Below are 8621 nucleotides of genomic sequence, written 5' to 3' on the forward strand. Positions count from 1 at the left end.
TCTTTGGTTAATGACTAAACAGGCTGTAAACCAGTCTAACTTTCTTATTTTTGTTTTGACTTGTTTTATTTCTTTGTTTCTTTTCAGGCTCAAGAAAATTTCTGTGTGGAGTCCTGGCTGTCCTGGACCTAGCTCTGTAGACAGCCTGGCATTAGACTCACAGAGGTCCACATACCTCTGCCTCCTGCATGCTGGGATTAAAGGCGTGTGCCACCACCACCCAGATCATTCTGGGTATTTAATAGAAAGGAAATCACCTAACATAGAAATATCTCATTCTTCTGGCATTTGGCTTCTTTTATAGTTTAATGTTTGTGATGTTTAGTCATGCTATAGGATGTATCAGTGTTCTACCTCTTTTTATGGCTGGATTCAAGTCCATTGTATTAACACACCATATTTTGTAATACCTCAAGCAGTATTATCTGGGGATTCTCCCTTTTGTCTTTTATAAGTTCTGTGCACTTTTAGGTGCTAGAGGCTGTACTATTTTATATTGACAGCTTGCAGCAATAAAGGAAAGGATTGAGTTTCAATCATCTCCATGGAGCTGTCAATTCCCTGTGTACTGTGGACTTCTTTGTTAGATGGCACATGGGTGTGTGGGTATAAATTTACGTATAGGTGCTTAACTATGTTTCACTAGTCAATGAATCTTTTTAAAATATCAATACTACATGGTATTTGTTTATTCCTAAAGCTCTGTAGTCTAACTGGAAATCTGCACTGGTAATACCTCACCTGGTATTATTTTTGTTTGTGATTGCTTTGATTAATTTGGCTCTTTTTATATGGACCTATGAATTTTAAGATTTATTTTTCAGTTTCTTTGAAGTATTGTGGGATGGCACCTCTACCATATTACTCTTGCAGATCTGAGCATCAGAGGCCTTTCCAGCTTATTTACCTTTTTTTTATTTTCACGAAGCTTAGAGTCTTCACTGTAGAAGTCATTCAATCCTTGGGCATAGTTATCTTATGATATTTGTGAGAATCTGTAAAAAGTATTGATTGCTTCTTTATTTCCTTGGTGTGTTTGTATTTAGGAAGTTAACTATGTTTTGTGCACTATTTTTTATTTTAATACAATGTTGAATATATTTATTAGCTGCCAGAGATATTTGGTGGAGTCTTTTATGTATATAAACCTATCATGTGGAAATAAAGAGAACTTGACTTCTTCCTTTATTGTGTGTACCCCATCTAACTAATTCATTTCTGCTTTTATTCGAGGTAAGACTTCAACTATTTTATTGAACAAAATGGTAGAAGAGACAAACTTGCGTTGTTCCTGATATAGTGGAAATGCTTTGGGAGTTTGTCTGGGGTGGTGTTTACTGTGGGTTTTTCATATGTTATCTTTATTGTGCTGAACAGGATCCTATGCGTCCTTATGCTTCCAACTGTGTTTTCCAATAATTTCAAAAGCATTTTTTGCATCGCATGAGTTGGTGATGTAGTCCCTGTCCTTTATTAATACAGTAGATTATATTTAATACTTTGGGTATACTGGGCCTGTGTTCTTGAATACAGTTTTGAAATATTTTATTGATAGATTTTACAACTACAGACATCAAAGATATTTCTTATAATTATCTTATTATGATGATTCTTAGTCTGCTTTTGATTTCTGGGCAATGCTAACTTTATGGGAGGCATATGGGACTGTTCATCTGTTTCTTTTTTTGCATAATAATTTGAGGAGAACTGGTAAGTGTTGTTTTTGGGAGGTGTGCTTCACTACTACATGGCATCAAGTTTGCCCTGCATTTTTGTTTGTTTTATTTTATAAACATTTTTATATATACATTTATATTATTACACATATATACAATAAACGATCTATAGCAAGAAGAACCATGACACAATCAGGAATTATATAATTGTTACATTCCTAGTTTCTGACTATTTGTACTTGACAGCCTTGAAGAAAACATCTTTCCTATCTTGGTGTGTCTAAAATTCTGAATGTAAATCAATCTCTATCACATCTTGTCAACTTAAAATATCTATTTAGACCTAAAAATATCTTAACCCCTAAAGAACTAAACTTCTTTGTAAAAATAAGCTACTGGGTCTTCAACTCCATGAGAGACTTGAGAAGGAATAAACTTGATTACTTGAGTATGCCAGGAGTGCAGGTAGTAGCTTTCCAAATGAGAAGATTTCAGAGACAGTTTGCTACCTGAATAGTCACCCAAAACTCTCTATTATGTTGCAGCATCTTCTTCAGCCTTCTGGCCCAACATATCTGACAGACATATTTGTGAGGCAGGAACTATTAAGGACTTGCTTACTCTGTCTTGGCAGAGTTTGGCCATCGGAACTGCCTGCATCCAAGCTTGCCCTTTTTAAGGCAGAATTCTGTCTGTGGTAGAAAGAAGGACATTTTGCCCCGTAGATTGTTTGCCACATTTGAAGCCATCTCCATAAGGAGGTTCTTTGATGCTCATCATCCTCTTTTATGATGAGGATATATATATATATATATATATATATATATATATATATATATATATATGTATGTATGTATGTATGTATTGCCCAAGAAAGCAACCAAAAACCTACCTGACCCCCTTTGAAGGAAATGTGGCATCATTCTCTTGAGGCTACTTCTGGCTGATTAGGGACAAATACTACCTAGTAGGGCCCCAAATAAAAGTGGGGAAATGGTCAAATAAGTTAGAAATCACATTTGTGGCCCAGTCTCTAAATGTGGAGAAATTCCAGGCTTAATTAAAGTCCTATGTGGGACAGTCTGAGATGCTGGACCAATTGGGATTGGAAGCTTTCTTTGAAAGTGTCCTGGGAGCTATCTGGTCTGATGAGGAACTGCAATTGAAGCACTTGGTGCTGGAACATAAAGGACACAGGATGTCAGTGTTCAGCATGCTGTGAGGAATGCATCCTGTTATGTCTGATCCAATGTCAATGTCCAGTTCTTTTGTTCTGCAAGCATATAATTTCTCACAAGCATTATACAGTCCTAAAATTATAAGTGTATAAGGTGTGTGTGATGCACAGAACAATTAAGGCAATTTTCTGCTCTTTGTATGAGCAGAAAAAAGACATCTGTAAATCTTCATTCATGCCATATAAAAAATTGCATCTAATAGTAATTCATAGAGGTTCTGCAGCCAACAAGAAGCATTGTCTATGCCTAGACACTCATGTATCAGCCAGTCTCAGAACTATTCCAATATGGTGGGGTTAGCAACATAAGTTACCTCCTTGTTCTATAGTTTAAATTCTTCACATCTTGATTGTCTCCCCCTCCCTCATTCCCTCGTGATACCCCGCCCTCCCTCCTTCATCCCCTCTCCCTCCCTTCATTCCTTAGTATTCAGAAAGGGGAGCCGTCTTCCCGTAACATCTGACCTTAGTGTACCATGTCTCATCTGTATTACCTGCAACTTCTTCCTCTGTAGCCTGGCAAGTCTGTCTAGACAGAAGGAAGCGGTCTAAATTCAGCAGCCAGAGTGCATGTCCGAAATAGTCCCTACTCTGCACACGTGGGATCCACAAGGAGACTGCTACCACATCTGAGCAGAAAGTCTAGGTCCACATCATACATGGTTCTTGGTTGATGTTTCATTCTTTGTGTTGTAGTGTAGCTATTCTGTATTATGTGGCTAATGTCTGATTATCAGAGAGTATATACCATGTGTGTCTTTCTGGGTCTGGGTTACCTCACTCAGGATGATCTTTTTCCAGTTCCATCCATTTGTCTGCAAATTTCACAATTTCCTTGTTAATAAAAACTGAATAGTATTCCATTATGTAAATGTACCACAGTTTCTTTATCCATTCTTCAGTTGAGGAACATCTAGGTTGTTTCCAGATTCTGGCTATTACAAATCAAGCTGCTATGAACATTGTTGAGCAAATGTCCTTGTTGTATGCTGGAGCATCTTTTGGGTATATTCCCAGGTGTGATATGGCTGTGTTCTGAGGTAGAGTTATCCCCAATATCTTGGGAAAGTACCATATTTATTTCCAAAGTGGTTGTACATGTTTGCACACCCACCAGGAATGGAGGAGTGTTCCCCTTTCTCTACATCCTCACCAGCATGTGCTGTTACCTGAGTTTTTGGTCTTAGCCATTCTGATAGGTGTAAGATGGAATCTCAGAGTCATTTTGAGTTGCATTTCCCTGATAAGTAGGGACGTTGAGCATTTCATTAAGTGTTTCTCAGACATTTGATAGTCCTCTGTTGAGAGTTCTCTGTTTAGTTCTGCACACGCACTTTTTAAATGGAGTTTTTGGTTTGGTGGTGTTTAATTTCTTAAGTTCTTTATATATTTTGGATATTAGACCTTTGTCAGATGTAGGGTTGGTGAAGATCTTTTCCCAGTCTGTAGGCTGCTGTTTTGTTCTGTTGACAGTGTCCTTCATCTTACAGAAACTTTTCAGTTTCATAAGGTCCTATTTATTAATGGTTGATCTTGGGGCCTGAGCTGTTGGTGTTCTGTTTAGTAAGTTGTCTCCTGTGCCAATGAGCTCAAGGCACTTCCCCACTATTTTCTAACATATTTAGTGTGTTGGCTCAGTTTATTAACAATTAAACTTTATTATACAACCCAACTAGCATATACAAGAAGGAAAAAAAGGTTAAAGGGACAGAAGATTAAAACCTCCTGGAATCCGTTCGGCAGGACGGGTCCTTAGGTGTCTCAGTCCCACGAGCTGGTCCGGTCCTTTCCTCTCTCTCCACGCCTTTTTAACCAAAGGTGCCTTCTGCTTTTCCAGCCCTTCCACTTTTCTCTGTATTTTGCCTATTTGTTCAGTCAAGTCAGTAATTCTTTCCAAAAGGATAGAGCTTATTGACTCTTCCTGATTTTTTTGGCTTTCCGGTCTCTCTATTTTTTGTCCTTCATCACTACCAAATGCCAAAAATTCTATCCGTTTTCCCATCCCTTCATTTTCATACCTCAGCCTTTCTATCTGTCCAGTCAAATCTGCAATCTTTTCCAAAAGGATAGAACTTACTGACCCTTCCGTCTTTTCTATGCCATTAGCCTGTCTTCTAATCCTTCTAAGCATGAAATATTGTAATAAAAGGACAATGAGAAAACAAAGAATTCCCTCTAAGTATAATGCAGGAAAGAGTTTTGCAACAGCAGTTGCAATTTTGCCAATACCCTGAAACAACATTTTTATCCCGTGGAATACTGAATCTTCCCTCATATCATTAGGGATTGTGGAACCCATCGGGCCCCACGTTGGGCGCCAGATGTTGGCTCAGTTTATTAACAATTAAACTTTATTATACAACCCAACTAGCATATACAAGAAGGAAAAAAAGGTTAAAGGGACAGAAGATTAAAACCTCCTGGAATCCGTTCGGCAGGACGGGTCCTTAGGTGTCTCAGTCCCACGAGCTGGTCCGGTCCTTTCCTCTCTCTCCGCGCCTTCTTCTTCTTCCTCTCTACCTCTTGTTCTTCTCTCTCCCCCACCTTCCCAGTCATATGCAAAGGGCGGTCCCTTCTCCCTTCGAGGGTCAATTAGGAAAACAATAGCCACGGTGGGGTTCCTAGGTAGGCTTCCTGAATTCCAAGCCCAGGAAGGCTCCAAACAGTCTCTCACAAGGTATTCATGGTGTGCCCCAAGGATAAAGCCCGTCAAGACTGCTTCCACCTGAGACAAAGCTTAATCTTTCCCACATTAGTGTATCAGGTTTTATGTTGAGGTCTTTAAAGCATTTGGACTTCAGTTTTGTGCAGGGTAATAGATATGGAACTATATTCATTTTTCTACATGTAGCCATCCAGTTAGACCAGCACCATTTGGCGAAGATGCTGTCTTTTTCCCCATTGTATGCATTTGCCTTCTCTGTCAAAAATCAAGTTTCTGTAGGTATGTGTAGGTATGTGGGTTTATATCTGGGTCTTCGATTTGGTTCCATTGATCAGCCAGCCTATTTCTATGCCAGTACCATGCTGTTTTTATTGCTATTGCCCTATAGTACAGCTTGAGATCTGGGATGAAGATACCTCAAGATCTTTTATTGTAGAAAATCTTTTTAGCTATTCTGGGTATTTTCTTTTTCTATATGAAGATAAGAATTGTATCCTCAAGTTTGGTAAAGAATTGTGTGGGTATTTTGATGGGAAGTGCATTGAATCTGTCGATTGCATTTGGTAAGATGGCCATTTTTACTATGTTGAGTCTCCTAATCCACGAGCACAGGAGATCTTTCTATCTTCTGAAATCTTCAAATTATTTCTTAAAAAATTGGACTTTTTTTCATACAAATCTTTCACTTTCTTTGTGAGAGTTACACCAAGATAGTTTATACTATTTATGTTTATTGTGAAGGGTGTAGACTCTCTAACTTCTTTCTCAGTCTGTTTGTCACTTGTATACAGAAAGGCTTCTGATTTTTAAAGTTGATTTTATATCCAGCCACTTGGTTGAAGGTATTTATCAGCTGTAGTTCCTTGATAGACTTTTGGGGTCACTTATGTATACTATCATATCATCTTGAATAGTGATAGTATGACTCCCTCTTTTCTGATTTGTATTCCTGTGATCTTTTTTAGTTGTGTTATTGCTCTAGCTAGGACTTCGAGTACTATATTGAAGAGATATGGAGAGAGGGCACAGCCTTGTCTTGTCCTTGATTTCACTAGAATTGATTTAAGTTTCTGTCCATTTTGTTTGATGTTGGCTATAGGCTTGCTGTATATTACCTTCATTATGTTTAGGTATGTGCCTTGTTTCTTTGCTCTCTCCAGGACTTTTTAACATGAATGAGTGTTGGATTTTATCGAATGCTTTTTCAGCATCTAAAGAGATGACCATGTGGGGTTTTTTCTTTCAGTTTGTGTATATGATGAAGTACAGTGATGGATTTCTGTATATTGAACCATCCTTGCATGCCTGGGGTGAATGATAGTTTTGATGTATTCTTGAATTTGGTTTGAATTTTATTGAGTATTTTTGCATCAATGTTCAGAAGAGAAATGGGCCTGAAATTCTCTTTCTTTGTTGAATCTTTCTGGGTTTAGGTATCAAGGTGACTGTGGCCTCATAGAATGAGTTCAGTAATGTTCTTTCTATTTCTATTTTATGGAACAGTTTGAATAGAATTGGTATTAGGTCTTCTCTGAAGGTCTGGTAGAATTATACACTAAATCTATCTGGTCCTGGGCTGTTTTTGTTGTTGGGAGGCTTTTAATGACTGCCTCTATTTCCTTCGGTGGGATAGGACTGTTAAAGTTTTTTTTTTTACTTGATCTTGACTCAACTTCAGTAGTTGGTAGCTATCAAGAAAATTGTCCATTTCATTTAGGTTTTCAAATTTTGTGGCACTCAGAGAGAAGACGAGCAGGCTACTAGGATGACACTTGATAGGCTATGATCATATTTTGAGGAAAGAGGTCCCCTTCTGTCACAAACCTAGGAGAGGGGAAAAAGGTGAAAGGAGGAGAAAGGAAGCAAAGGGAAGATAAAAGTAAGGGGATAACAGTTTAGATGTAATTTGAATAAATTAATAAAATAAAAAAATTGTGGTAGATAGGCTTTTTAAGTAAGACCTGATGATTCTTCGGATTTCCTCAGCATCTGTCATTTTGTTCCCTCTTTTCATTTCTGAATTTCTTGACTTGAATACTCTCCCTCTGCCCTTTAGTTACTTTGGCTAAAAGTTTGTCAATCTCATTGATTTTTCTCAAAGAACCAACTCTTGGTTTTATTAATTTTTTGAATTGTTTTATTTTCAATTCATTGATTTCAGCCCTGAGTTTGATTATTGCTAGCTATATATCTACTCCTCTTGGGAGTGTCTGCTTCTTTTGTTCTAGAACTTTCAGATGTGCTGTTAAATTGCTAGTATGGGATCTCCCCAGTTTCTTTATAAAGGCACTTAGTGCTATGACCTTTCCTCTTAGCACCGCTTTCATTGAGTCCCAATAATTTGGGTATGTTGTGTCTTTAGTTCCATTGATTCTAGGACATTTTAAATTTCTCTTTTTATTTCATCCCTTACCCAGATGTCATTGAGTAGGGAGCTGTTATGTATTCATGAGTTTGTAGGCTTTTGGTTGTTTCTTTTGTGGTCGAGTTCCAACTTTAATTCATGTTGGTCTGATAAGATGCAAGTGATTCCAATTTTCTTGTATTTGTTGAGGTTTGCTTTGTGATAAAGTATGTGGTCAGTTTTGGAGAAGGTTCCATGAGGTGCTGAGAAGAAGGTATATTCTTTTGCATTTGGGTGAAATGTTCTGCAGATATTAGTTAGGTCCATTTGTTTCATGATGTCTATTAGTTTCCTTGTTTCTCCATTTAGTTTCAGTCCTGATGATCTGTCTATTGGGAAGAGAGAGGCGTTGAAGTCTTCCACTATTAATGTGTGGGGTTCAATGTGAGGCTTAAGCTTTAGTAATGTTTCTTTTACAAATGTGGACGTTCCTGCACTTGGTGTATATATGTTCAGAATTGAGACATTATCATGGTGTATTTTTCCTTTGATGAGGATGTAGTGACCTTCCTCATATCTTTTAGAAAGCTGATTTTATCAGATAGTAGAATGACTTTCAGTTTGCTACTTGAGTCCATTTGCTTGGAATATTGTTTCCTTTACTCCAAGGTAATGTCTATCTTTATTGCTGAGGTGAGT

This window comes from Acomys minous (assembly GCF_964271855.1).
Source record: "Acomys minous genome assembly, chromosome: 15".
Classification (NCBI taxonomy): domain Eukaryota; kingdom Metazoa; phylum Chordata; class Mammalia; order Rodentia; family Muridae; genus Acomys; species Acomys minous.